Raw genomic sequence first — 15,046 nt, 5'->3', positions numbered from 1 at the left:
ACACACACACACGCACACACACACACACACACACACACACACCACTTTTGAATAATGCTTCTCAGTGTGCCTAAATACTATCCCACTGTGTCTTGAAAGTCAGGCCTATATAAGCAAATAAGTGCTTTTAAATGCCCTTATTGTGCCATTAATTATGTAATCGTTTTCAGTTCCCAGATCAAATGTGAGTATACAGGTTGAAAGAAAAATAAATTAGGAGATCTTTTATGCCCCGAGGTATATTTTGCATTAAATGTTATTCTTGGCACTGCCTGCTGTATAAATACTCCAAATATGAATAGAGTTGGCACAGCGCCAGCCCCAGTCAGCAAGCATTTATGGGATATAAATAATCCTGTGTCAGCATTCGGAGAAACGCCACCGATTATTTTAAAATTGAATTTTCAGATTGTGGGTTAGATCACAATGGCTCTGTTCCAAATCCTAAAGAGCTGCCTATGTAGTTAGCATTTTAAGGCATTGTAGACACACTCCCTTGGATAAAGTATATGCTATAGGCAATGATATACTGTATATGCATAACCCTTTCTAATCTAATTCAACTGTTTGTGCTGTTTTTTATGCACCAATGCAAGTGTAAACTTGAAGTGAACTTTTGCCTGTATGGTGTTTAGATTCTTGGACGACTGCCTTTAACTTGAGCGTGCGAGTACAGAATGACCCATTCGGTTTGTGATACCTGTGAGTTGTCCTCATTGTGGTGTGCGACAAGTTTAAAGCAGTATCACATGTATCCCTAATGGATGTTGAAATCCCAGAATGCATTGCGACGAGCTCAAGCGAAGCGAAACAGAAATGTTGATTAGGGTACAACGGGGCTTAAGGCACGCATTAAGGAGAATGTGCTTTTCACTACTTTTGTACTGTATGTATGACTGGAAAAAAATATTTTTATTGAACATTGAGAGAGCAACACATTAAGCGGGATAATAAATCATAAAAGTGGTTTGTTTTGTTTAGAAATCATGTAACATGTTTGGGATAAAAGGCCCACCAGCAATGTTATTTTTTGCGTTAATACTTGTTCAAAACAAATTGTTTATTTTGATAAATATAAAATATTTTTTTTGTTCAATACATCTGTCATTAGATTAAAACTGACATTAAAATTAAAAATACAGAAAAATATTTTAACAAAAGTTAAGCTTTGAAGTAGATCCCATAATAATTCAATATGGCTCCACAGTAGTAAGAATAAATAAAAAAGCAATAAAAAATAATAATAAAAAGCTAACCATATCATATCAAGAAATGGAAAAGTAAACCATCTGTTTATTGCGTTAATTATTATGCCTTTAGCCCATCAGCAGAGCTGCTTTTTACCCCCAAATACCATACTTTTACATATTCTTGAATCATTTAAAAACTGTTGATTTAATTGCTTCGAACAAAACTAAACATCAGATGTTTGTCTCAGTATATTCTTTAATTTTATAGATTCTCGTTTGCTACATAAATCTACAACAATACATATTAGATCAAATGAGTTCAGAATCAGCTTTGCGTTGCTGCCTGTTATCGCATTAAAGATCAGCCAAATTTCCATAATGCGGATGTTTAGGAAATTGCCTCAGTTTTTGTGCCATCTAGTGGTTAAGAGGAGAATAAAATGAAACCCCGGTGCACCTTTAGCCCCTTACAAATTTTAATTCAATAGTAAAAAGTATGAATGAAAAAACAGTTCAATCTAATTAAAAATGGTTTACAAAATGTTTGTGTGCTGTGTATTTTATTTCAGGTTTAGCAGTGTTAGCTTAGCACACATTGCTAACACCAAACTCCATTGAAATCAATTGGGAGTCAAGTCTCCCACACACTTCCTCTGAGGAGTGCTATTTGTAGTCGCTGCCTATGTAGAGCGTTCCAAATTGATCAGTTATGAGATTCCATTTCAGATAGAATCCTTAGAAGGCAGCTGCCTATGTAGACAGTGCAGATTTGGAACGGAGCCAATGTGTGGCAAGGAAACAATGAGCAAATAGAAAAGAAAGAAGACTAGATAATAACCATATAAGATGTAGTTAGCTTTTTCCTGCAAGTGAACTTTGAATGAGGTGTCCTGTTTCAGAATAATGTGTTGGCTAATGCGCTCACATGCTATCGGCCTTATTTGGTTGGGCGCCAGGAAGCGCTCGCAGGCAGCACTGCAGGGCACAGCGGCACTGGAAGCCACACAAATATGCACGAGAGAGAGAGAGAGATAGAGTGGGGCTCATGCAGAGACAGAGCGCTGGCAGAGCCCTCACAGCACTATTTAAACTAGAGAGCAGTGTACGTATACTCCGTGCCACATGCTCCATGGAAAATTCCACCCTGAGACCCACTGTTGCTGGGGTGTGGAGCTGGAGTCACTGGAGAAGTTCTCCCAGCACCCCCCACCTCCAGCCAATCTCATGTGCTCTTGAAAATAAAGGTTCTTCAGTGGCTCCTGGGTTCAGCAGAGAACTCTCTTCTGATTGAGGAGGCTAAAAAGTTCTTGTTGGTGCATTAGAGTTTCTTCTGGTTTGGGTGTCTTTAAAGCGCCAGAATAAAATGCTTCACTCTTAAAAATAAAGGTTCTTTATTGGCATCTTTACTGGTTCCATGAAGAACTTCTACCATCTATTGAACAATTGAGTGCAGTTGATTGTTCCTTGTACACTATTAAAAATAAATGTTCTTTATTGGCATCAATGATTCCTTGAAGAGCCTTTAATATTCCTGGAACATTCAATTGCACAAACTTTTTTTACAGTAGAAAACGGTTCTTCAGAATATTAGAACGTTCTTCAAAAATGGTTCCTTTAAACCCAAATTGGTTCTTCTATGGCATAGCTCCAAAAAACTCTATTTTAAAGAGTGTGGAGGAAAAAGATTCTTTAGATTATTCAAATGTTCTTTATGCTAAGACAAAAACGGTTCTTTTGAGAACTGTTCACTGAGAGGTTCTTTGGGAAACCCAAAATCGTTCTTCTATGGCATCGCTGCGAAAACCGCCTTTTGGAGCCTTTAATTTGAACAGATTTAATTTGCTAATCTGCACATTGACACATCTGCACATTCTCAAACCTTTTGGACTGCAGGCGTAATGATCTTTGAAAGAAGACACTTGGGAGGTTGTTGAATTAGAATCAGAAACAGTTTAGTAATGAAAAGAAAAATAATCAGAAAAGTGTAAATTAGCTGGAAAGTCATCAGAATTATATTTTTAATGGAAAAATATGAAGCTGTCAAAGCCATTAGAGCCAAAACCAAAAGTCAGACCTTGTTCTATTTCAAGTATAATTCTAGAAGTATTTACTGTTTTCTTTTCTTTTAAAGGACAATGCAAATCTTTCGGTTTGAAAAGTGCATTAAGCTGCACTACCATTCCACTACCAATTTAAAAGATTTATTTTATATTTTAATGCATTTTAAAATGTAATTTATTTCTGTGATCAAAGCTGAATTTTCAGCATCATTACTCCAGTCTTTAGTGTCACGTGATCCTTCATATATATATATACATATATATATATATATATATATATATACATATACACTTTTTTTTTTTTTAAGAACTACTAGAGTAAAGTTATGAAACCAGGCTCCAAAACCCATTCAAGTTCAACCTTGAATCTTTTTAGGAGGTGCACCAAAACTGCATCCATATTCAGCTTTAATGCTTTATTATTAGCTGTAATGTTGCTCAGACATCATTCACCCAGTGAAATTCCCAACAGTAAACACACACATAGCACCCGTTATTTACAGCTGCTCTCTTGATATATAGATTATTCAGCCTTGTTATTTAAAGGGGTCATATAATACTACATGCACTTTTACAAGTTGTTTGAACTGAAATGTGTGTTGGCAGTGTGTCTACACAACCACCCTATAATGATAAAAATCCACCCCGTGGTTTTTTGTTTTACAGACTTTTCATTAAGACCCTAAAGAATCATATCAACTTGTGGAAAATGGGCATCCTATGACCCCTTTAAGAAAGAAACCAACCCATTCAAATATCGTCCGTCCTGCAGGAATGTCCATTAAACCTAATGTCCCATACAGCTCAACAGGTCCATATGTTTTCGCTGTGGTATTAAATGTCCATGCACGCATAAATGCTAACATACCGTGGCCCCACCGGTCTGTTTGTGAATGCAGGTCTCTTGGAGCCCAGTACAGAGCTCCCTTGTGACTGAATGCACAGGAACACAAGGCTGCCTCTGTGCACCGGGACCAGGCTCTAGGAAATGGTTTATGTTGCAGCCGTTTTATGACTTTGTGTGGTTTATGCTGTTCAAGAGCATATGACTTAGTATATATGCGCTTTGAGTGCTTGCTGAAGTATGCTCTCTGTTATCCAGCGCCATATTTTTCGCCACTAACACACCTAACCTGATAAAAAAAATATGACAGTGACTCACTGAGCAAAAACAGCTTGTTGTGGCTTTTAAGTTTCATAGCATTGTCTCCTCCATGCAACTCGTGATTGCACTGCCACTTTTAGATGCAACAATATCTTAGCATGAATATCATTCATGCTCCCTATTATTCGTAATTTCAATTGTCATAAAATGAATTATCGAAATAAAGCTTTGCAGTGTCAGATTGACTTGATCAGCATTTGGCTTTGTAGAAATGAACTATTTTGAGCTCTTACAGCCTTTTCATGATTGTTCAGTGCAGTAATTGTAGAATTTTTTTTTTCTAGTTTTCATATAGGCCGCTTCGTATGATTTATTATAGAACATTACTCATTACAGAAGTTTGTACAACGTTTGATATGTGTTTATTTAATCACTTTCCGGATAAAATTCAGCGAATGTAAAGCAGGATACCTAGTTCACTGAGTAAATATACGTTGTCTCTTGTACATTACACATACTAACATAAATGTTACTCAAAATGAAGAATGACTGCAGTCAGTGCCAGACGGCTCACAATCGACCCTGTGGGTAAAATCTTTGAAAATGGCAAAGGATTCAGACTAATTTTCACTAATATATCATTAACAAGCATTATGCTTAACATATCAGTCGTTCTTGTACAACCAAACGAAAGAATGTTTGTGAAAATGCATGAATCAGGTTTTCATTACTTCATCGGAATGTACATTAAGTAGTGATTTAAGCGCCATGTAATGTACATGGGTGAAGTTATTATGAAGTGTTACCCGAAACTCTGTGACACTGAGGTTTTGTCTCTAAGCAAACACGCAGTCATGCAAACACCCTAAATTTAAACCCGCTTCAACAGTATTGCTTTTGTTGCTATTTCTGCTCGTCTGAGGTCAGCCGTTTTGTTAGTTTAAGAGCAAAATAATTTGTGCCTTTTAACACAGTTGTTGACAGAAGTTGCTCTTTTATCTTTGAGAAAATTACAGGGTGCATGAACTAATTTGTTACATATGGCAAATGGAGCTGAGCTAATTTTACCCAAATAACAAAATATTCCAGAGAATATCTGTCCTGCTGTATAAACACGCTCACAAGTCGATACCACATAAATCATAGATAGGTGAGAAAATTAATAACTTACAGTGTTTTATAGTCTACTTGCTTTTTGAACTACTGCAGTGACATTCAGTGATTTTTCTGCGTGTCTGTGTGTGTACAGCAATGCTTGTTTAGAAAGTTGAAGTTGTTCTCAAGTGTGTTTGGAGTGCATGGGTGTAAGAAGTGTGTCAGCATTTGTGTATGTTCCAGAAGAGGCCGGTCCGTGTGCGTGACGGATTATGTTTAGAGATCTCCCAGCGCTTCTCCCTGTGTAAATAAACACAGGCGTGCACTGTGCAGGCCATCCCAAAAACAACTCAGCACACCAGAGCGTGTGGGCCAAGGGTGGGCGCTCGAACCTCCACCGCATGGCCCGTCACAGCCACTCACGTCAGCTCCTCTGGGGCGCGCGTTTGAGTGATAAAGATGGAGACAAATGGAGTTTGATGTTGAACAACCTGCGGGGAGAAAACTTGTAAGATTTGCGTACACGCTCAGAAAAAAAAAAGTACAAAACTGTCAACTGTAATGTGTACACCTTAGATACTAATATGTGACTTTCAGGTATTAATGTTTACAATTTAGGGGTCAATAAGGTACAAAGATGTACCTTTTTAGCTTTTGTACCTTAGCTCCCCAGTGACAACTTTGTACCTTTTTTTCTGAGACTGAACGGTCAGCCAATCAGAGTGTGTCGTCCTCCAGCTTTGATACCCACAGAGGCATGTTGCGCACAAAACTGGAAAGCACTTTCTTGTTCTGGCAAGCTCTAATGTGATTGGCTGAGTTTACACAGCTTCTGAGAGTAAAAGCTCTTTATCAATCTGGAAACAAGGTAACAGGTTAATGCAACAAGTTTTTTTTTTTTCTGAGGCACTTAGTAGCAAGTCAACTAAATGTATATTCTCCATTTCTGATTATTATCAGTGTTGAAAATAGTTGTGCTGCTTCGTATTTTTGTGAAAACCTTCATACATTTAGGTGAATAGAAAGTTGAACAGTATGAAAAGAACAGCATTTATCTGAAACAGAAATCTTTTGTAACATTATAAATGTCTATATTGTCACTTTTGATCAATTTAATGCATACTTTCTGAATGTTAATTTCTTAAAAAAAAATCTCTTACTGAACCCAAATTTTTTAACATTATTATTATTATTATTATTATTACTACACGGTGACCAATTTTTGTGGTATAATATATTTCTATAGCCTACATAATGTGAATGCACCTAAATGGAAGATATGAACAAACTTATTGTCGCATTGTTTTACATGTCAGTCTTTTCTTGTCTAAGTGGGCGGCAACGTGGACCAGACATTCGCAGTTTAGTCAGAGGTCTGGCTGCGCGAGATGATCCACCAGCTGTTTATTTATGAACATCTACTCTTTTTGCACATTTCTATGGGTTCCCTCAGATGTGAGTGCGAGTTGTTGATATTACGAAAGCTTGGGGAGAAATGTAGCGAGTTGGATCCGAGCATTAGGAGTAGACCGAGTTTAGATTTACCGCCTGTGTGTTTATACAGAACATCCTGATCACAAAACCCTCGGTTTCCTCATAGCTGCCTTCAGAGATTTGGTTTCGGTCCACCAAACATCTCTCGGTGAGATTCTCGAGTGGGGTTATTGTCGAAAAAGGGGGACTCTGTACTTACGCAAGACCTGGACCCTCTTCTACTTGGGAGTTAGTGACAGCCAAACTGCATTGCGTAACAGGGAAAGAGTGAAAGGGAGTGAGACAGAAAGAGTTTGAGGAAAGGATGAGAGAGAGTGGGATTGTGTAAGAATAACAACTGCTCTTCCAGCGCTTTTATACTGTTTACAGGCAGAGCGCAGGTCTCATGTAATACAATACTCTAACACGAGCACAGCGCAGTGTGGGAATGAAATCTGGGGCCCATCTACGTGTCCAGGGCCTCGAAAGAAGCGAGAAGGGAAGATCGAGATGCTTTGAGAGGTTAGAAACTAGAGTATTTCCATGCATACTAAGTCTCCAAAGACTGTACACACTGAATGTGAAAATACTGCCCTATGCCACATAATCATATTTGACGTTTTAACACGCAGAAATGTGGAGCAGGATTTTTGACCAATGAAATTTCATGGTGGTCCTGGCTGGTTATAAAAAATCCCATTGACATGGAAGAGATTGCTCTCGGATGAAGGCAGAAAGAGAAAATGTGTGTTCGTGGGTGCAACCTCAGCTTATTACTGGTGTTTGCTAAGGCCAGCATCACTGTTACTATTACTCATTTTTGAGTTAACCCTATAAAGCCTACCTTATCCTGTTTGATACACAATTATAAGGCATCTTTAAAACTTTGCTGATAGACCTGTTGCACACAATCTACTCCATGCCTTCTGTCGTCTGATTGATAGTTTATCATTTTTAGCAAGTAAAAGTCCCTTTATTATATCTGTATAAACGTCCACCTTCAGCTCGTGCTTCATGTGTCTTTTTGCTGTGAAATCTTTTTAGAAAAAACAGTGAGTCTCAAATATGATCATCAGGGTTTTGAGGAATGTTTATTTGTTCATCATTGTATTGCACTGCATTATATGTGTTGATCATCAAGCTAATAATTAATATATTATCTTAATAAGATATATTATTGGTAGATGTAGAGTGACAAATTATATTTATTCCATTTTATTTAAGTATCTGCTATACTGCTATAAAGATCTCATTCATTTGCATTACAAGCTATCAGAATTTCATCTTACTTTTGAATATCAGCATCTGCACCAAATTGCATATTTTGCTCAGTTTGGGCCTCTGATGCCTCAAATATGATACTCAACAAAAAACAAGTTTTTTATTTTTTACACTTTTTTTTTTATGCATTTAAAAAATTTGATTTTTCTGACTATGATCTCATGATTGCTCAAATCATGTGGCTTGTCGAGGAGAGGTGTGCTATTAATTTTCTTTTACTTTGACAGGTGAAAAAACATCCATTACAAAGGAGGCATGCAAGTCATTCACATAGACTAAAGTGGATTTGTTTGGTTTTTTGCCATTAAGAAACAGCATCAGCACTCTAGCATTGTTGCAGTAATGTATGCATGGCAAGCACCACTCACATTTTCTTAAGAAATAAAAAATTGTTGAATGCTTTAAAATTTTGCATTGCAAATTCATATTTAAGTGTATATTCTTCCAGCTCTCTGTCTATCATTATTCTGTGCGTGTGTGTGTGTGTGTGTGTGTGTGTGTGTGTGTGCGTGTGTGTGTTGGACGGTTGCTCAGAACGAGTCCTAAGCGGCCTTCATGGAAGGGCCTTCAGAAGTGTGGGGTATTTTTAGTTCCCAGGGATTATGAACAGAGTTGTTTTCAATTTGCTTTTGGCAGGTGAGCGTCAGGGCGGAGGGAAGAACTATTCCATCTCACATTCCCTCTCTTTATTTCTCTCTCTGTTTTCCCTCTCAGTCTTCTCTCTGTCCCCGTCCTCTCACTTTTCTCCCTCCCACTCTTTCATTTATTTCCCAGCATTCCCTTCTCGTCTCACTCCCACTCCTCTGCCCTCGCTGCTTAATCTGGCTTCCATTCGGCCTCTCAAGGTCTCGACTCTCAGCGGCAGTTTTTTGGAAGCTACTTTGGCTGCTTCCACACAGTCAGTGTCGAGATCGGAAAAACAGTGTTTACTAACAGGTGCGACTTTCCAAATGTCCTGTACGTACAACAGCAGACAGGAACAGAATAATGTCTTGAATAATGCGTGAATAGGTAACCGAAGTCATTTATCTTCTTTTTGATTTGAGGAGTGCAGGTAACCGTTCTAAATGTCTTGGCTTTTTATTGCATTTAATTTTTATTTCTAAAAAGCAGCTCCCACTGCTTTCATCCTCTGCAGCCAAAGACTCTCTAGTTCATCCAGCTTGTTTTTTTTTTCTTTCTTTCTCTTCTGCCCAAACACTTAACAGGAGTTTTGTCTCATTTTATGACTGCACAATACCTCTACATTGTGCCAACTTTCATAAACAGAGAGGTTGACAGCTCTAACATTGGTGATTGACAGAAAAGAAAGAAGAAAAAAAAAACAGCGAATTGCTTATTGCCTTATGTCTCTCAAAGACGTGATGCACAACTAAAGGCCCGTTCACACCAAGGACGATAACTATAAAGATAACGATAAAGATATAGTTCTAAAAATCGCTCTGAATATTAAAGAATAGCAGAGTCGACACCACAACTATAACGATATAGACAAAGAGAAACGATATCGTTGGAATCACTTTCAAAACGATTTTTCTCCAGCTGATGAACGATAAAAAATTGACAGCCAATCAGAATCCATCCTGCTGTAACGAGCTCAAGAATTTAAAGCGGCAGACGTGCGTGCACTTAGAATAAACAGATGATATCGTTCGCTGGTGTGGACGCTAATATCGTTATCTTTATAGTTATCGTTCTTGGTGTGAACGGGACTTAAGTCTCAAGCAGCACATGTAAACCCGCTCTCAAAATCCCCAAATCCTAAACTGCATTTTAGATACTTGAATAATAGCAAGCGGTTGTCAGTTTCTGTGTTTGAAGAGAATTGTATGTATGTAGTGTGTTTAAACACAACTGACTACTGTATTCTGCTGCTGTGTGAACTAGATACTACTGTACTGTTAAAGGCACAATATGTAAGATTTTTTTATTAAAATATCCGAAAACGGAAGTGGTCGACTGTGGCATAATAAAAGCTCCGCTGCTTTACCCCACATACGCACGACCGGAAGCAGCGGAAGTGGTCGACTGTGGCATAATAAAAGCTCCGCTGCTTTACCCTACATACGCATGACTGGAAGCAGCAGAAGCGGTCGACTGTGGCATAATAAAAGCTCCGCTGCTTTACCCTACATACGCATGACTGGAAGCAGCAGAAGCGGTCGACTGTGGCATAATAAAAGCTCCGCTGCTTTCGAGCCGTGTGTCACGCTCGTTCAGCAGCCTTGTTTCACTTCGACGGCTTTCAGCCTCACCCTGCTTCATTCTACTACGTTAATAAATCATTAGCTCATCCATGAACATGATTTCTGCCCGAGTCCCGTCGGACTGCATCGGCTGTGGGGATGAAGACCACAACTCCCATGATTCCACACTCAGTCACAGCGTCGTCAAACTACGCATTTGCCTCTTTGTTTATTTTGAATACACGCCCTCTAGCGGCGAAAATTACATATTGTGCCTTTAAGTGAGGCTTTTAGTAGCCAGCTTCACTATAAGCTACTAAAACAAAGTATTTAACATCTTTCATTTATTTGGGAGGTGGGAAATATAAAAGCTAGCTATATTTTTACTATTGGGTGATATACTGCAATTTTGTTGCTTTTTTGTTTTTCTCCTGTCTGAACATTTTAATGGGTCAATTTACACTCAATAACACCATTCAAAAATTTAAGGAAAAACAATTCATATATGCTACTGTACTGTTCGAAAGTTTGGGCTCAGTAAGAAGTTTTTGAAGTCTTTTATGTTCACCAAGACTGCATTATATCAGTAAAAACAGTAATATTGTGAAATATTATTAAAATCTTAAATGACTTTTCTTTGTGATTATCTGTTAACATTTAATTTATTCCTGTGACCAAAGCTGAATTTTCAGCATCATTACTCAGAAGTCAGAAAGAGCTTTATTGCCAACTATGTTTACACACACAAGGAACTTGTCTTGGCAACAGGAGCTTCCAGTGCAGAAGAAAGTATGGACATAGTGCAAACATACACAGGACAGACTCCAGTCTTCAGTGTCACATGATCCTTCAGAAATCATTCTAATATGCTGAGTTGCTGCTCAAGAAACATTTCTGATTATTATCAATGTTGAAAACAGTTGTGCTGCCGAATATTTTTGTGGAAACTATTTTTTCAAGATTCTTGGATGAATAGAACGTTCAAAAGAACAGCATTTATTTGAAATAGAAATATTTTGTAACATTCTAAATGTCACTTTTGATCAGTTTAATGCATCATTGCTCAATAAAATAATTAAAATCATTCTGACCGCAACTTTTGAATACTAGTGCATTTTTTTTTCTAACTGGCTCATTTTAATGAATCGTCTGAATGAACCACTTCACTACAATAAATAATTTTTCATTTAAGACAGAGAGAAGGCATTTTAAGAGAGTTTTTGATTGTTACCGCAGTACAGCGATGTAGCATTTTGACACGCTGTGCTCCACTGAATGGAAAAAGTCATGTTATTGAATTTGTAGTTAAGTTAGAACTAATGTAACTATTACTGTGTATGTTAAATGTTATGTAAAAACCCTTCTGAGCAGCAGCCTACTGTGCGCCATGTTCCTCGCTACCTCCGGTCAGCCTGCGTTGTCCTGTTTCCTCTCTCTGACCCTCCCAGGACAGGACGAGCATGGGATAGTCCCGCCGAGGGAACGGGGGAATCCGAGAGCATGTCTTACAGAAGTGAGAAATGCTCTAAAGTAGGTCAAATACTTTCCCTCTGCTCTCCTTACCGGAGTTTTAGCACAGTGCTACCAGTATTTGGTCTCAGTTTCCATTTTCAAATGGTAAAAGTGACTCGGAGGTTGCGAACGGTTGCATCCGGCAATTTCTCGAACTCATAAATCAGAATCAAGTCTTTTGAATGTGAACGAACGTTTTAATATTTTCCTCATAATTCACTGCTTGTAAAAGCTGAGAAAACAAATATATCCCCATGAATAAGCCTTTTAATGTCATAGTTTTATTGAAGCCACATGCCGTGCCATAGGTCTCCACGGTAACTGAAACGTACACCTTTGAAAATAATATGAACATCTGTTCTGCGTGTCTATGAGTTAAAGGGGTCATATGATGCGATTTCAAGTTTTCTTTTCTCTTTGGCGTGTTACAAGCTGTTTGTGAATAGATAAGATCCCTAAAGTTGCAAAGACTAAAGTCTGAAACCCAAAGAGATATTCTTTATAAAAGTTAAGACTTGTCCACGACCCCTCCTAAAACGCCTCGTTCTAACACGGCCCCACATGTCTACGTCACTGTGTGGGAAGATTTGCATAACGCCGCCCAAATGTTCACGCAAAGTAACTTTGATAAATCATTAAGATAAAAACATCTTAATGATTGATCTGTTTCTTACAAACACACAGCTTTTGGCTTCACAAGACACTAACTGATGGACTGGAGTGGTGGGGATTACTTGTGGATTATTGTGATGTTTTTATCAGCTGTTTGGACTCTCATTCTGATACACGACCTGGAACATCTGTAGTGGATGATGATTTGGGTGTTTTACTGTAATGTAGACAGTGAATGGGTGAAAGTGTACACTCATGTGTTTGTGTAATTTGATTCAAACGCTAACTCCTTCCCTGTCAAACACACATCCAGAGAGAGAGAGACGGTCCGGTCAGCAACAGGAGTTATTTCGAGACTGAAGGACGGACAGCCGTGTCATTGAGGAGACAAGCTCGCTAATCTATCTGTTCATTAAAGCCTGGAGGAAATCCAGCACACAGGAAGTAGGACTGGGGTCAGTGGCGGAGCAGAGGACACTGGGAGGCATTTCCTTGCACAGGTGTTTGATCAGTGAGCGTTCAGGGGCGTAAATCAGTAACCGGGATCCGTGTCTATTTAACTACTTAATGCCTTCAAGATGTATATTCCGGTTAGGGTAAACAGCTTATACACTGGCAGGGCTCACGGTTTCACTGCTTACAACAAACTTGATGTCATGTCTTCACAGATGTGCGTACGGAGGTCCAGTTGAAGTTTATATGTTGGAAATATGTGCTTAAGTGTCAGATAAGCATTTTTCACTAACTAAACAACTGTGGCTGCCACAGTGCAGCACTGTAGTGTCTTTCCCCCTCAGGAAGGACGCTCTTGTGAGATCAAGCCGCTGTGTATATTTTTTGGCGCACATCACAAGTGATCCTCACTCATGAAGTCTTCCTGAGTTTAAGGTCCAAGTGTTTGCAATGGCAAACCTGACGAGTGATTTATGGGAATGTAAAAAAGGCCCTTTGTTAATATTAGTGTGTAAGAAATGTGTGTGTGTGTGTGTGTGAGAGAGAGAGTTAGTGTGTGTGTGTGTGTGTGTGTGTGTGTGTTTGTGTGAGAGTTAGTGTGTGTGTGTGTGTGTGTGAGTGTGTGTGCGTGTGAGAGAGTTAGTGAGTGTGTGTGTGTGTGTATGCGCGAGATGTGAATCATTCATCAGGGCTAGTGCTCTTTTTGGGCGCTTTATATCAGGTTCAGCCAGTTCAGTTTCAGCAGCACATCTGACTAATCTTTTCCAACGTTATCTCTTTTTATTGAAAAATGGTTACATTATTTTACATCATTTTTTTTGTGTGCTTGGTAATAAGGTGCTATCAACAAGCTTATGTAAGCCAGTAAAATTCCTTAGATGGGAATAATAAACCCTTGTGAGATATTTTCATTGTTTGTGATCAAAAAGAAAACACACCCAGCTGAGAGGGTTAGCTTTGCTTATTAAAGTGCCTGTAAAGTCAAGTTATACGTGCTAATTTTAAACAAATAACCACACAAGCTGCTTTCAAAAAAAAAGAGGCCTAAATTTAAGATTTATGTATTTGAATTGCATAAAAATGTATTTAGTTTTAACATAAACAGACTAATAAGCTTAATGTGGAGCATATTTGTCAGTCGCACATAAATGAAACAGGTCAGATTTCTGTAATGGTACTAATAAACTGAATGCATTTCAAATACACAATAACCAGGTTTATATATTTATCATCAATTAAGTTTAAATCTCAGTATTTCATTATTGCAATTGAAAATTGGTTGTTTCACAGCTAGCCATATTTAAACCATGTTCATCCTTTTAACTGAATAATTTTGGGTTACACTTTATTTTAAGGTGTCCTTGTTACAGTGTAATTATACATTTAAGTACTGAGTAATATTAATTAACTACATGTACTTACTATATGGTTAGGATTAGGGTTTGGCTTAGGGTTACTTGCTTGTAATTATGCATAATTAATTGTTATTACAATAGTAAGTACATGTAACATGTGTAACAAGGACACCTTAAAATAAAGTGTTACCTAATTATGTTTTCACAGTGAACAGATATGCTCATTCTAAGAAATTTGTTTGTTAACACTTTCTATGAAGCCTGTATTTATAATGCATTATAAGGGTATTCTTAAAGGGGTCATATGATGCGATTTCAAGTTTTCCTTTCTCTTTGGAGTGTTACAAGCTGTTTGTGAATAGATGAGATCCCTAAAGTTGTAAAGACTAAAGTCTCAAACCCAAAGAGATATTTTTTATAAAAGTTAAGACTCGTCCACGCCCTCCTAAAACCCTCATTTAAATACGTCCCCACATGTCTACGTCACTGTGTGGGAAGATTTGCATAACGCCGCCCAAATGTTCACGCAAAGAAAGAAGGCGTAACTTTTATTCTCGCTGTAGTATTGTTGCTGCCGCCGCCATGTCGTGGAGACGCTGTGTGTTTAGTTGTGAAAGCGAAACTACTTTGTTTGGTCTTCCAAAAGAGGACACAACTAGAAATCAGTGGTTAAGTTGTATTTACAACACTGTTCCAGAACACTTCAACCCAAATATTCAGATGT

At 38.2% G+C, this 15,046-nt stretch overlaps 1 protein-coding gene across 1 annotated transcript in view; it reads left to right on the top strand.

The window, feature by feature from the left end:
- Window positions 1–15,046, top strand: part of LOC107689010 (transforming growth factor beta-2-like) — a 40,059-nt gene that overhangs the window by 2,305 nt on the left and 22,708 nt on the right. The gene's annotated exons all lie outside the window — the stretch shown is intronic.

Source organism: Sinocyclocheilus anshuiensis, unplaced genomic scaffold (genome assembly GCF_001515605.1).
Source record: "Sinocyclocheilus anshuiensis isolate Anshui unplaced genomic scaffold, SAMN03320099.WGS_v1.1 scaffold181, whole genome shotgun sequence".
NCBI lineage: Eukaryota > Metazoa > Chordata > Actinopteri > Cypriniformes > Cyprinidae > Sinocyclocheilus > Sinocyclocheilus anshuiensis.
This window is presented reverse-complemented; position numbering and strand designations above follow the sequence as displayed.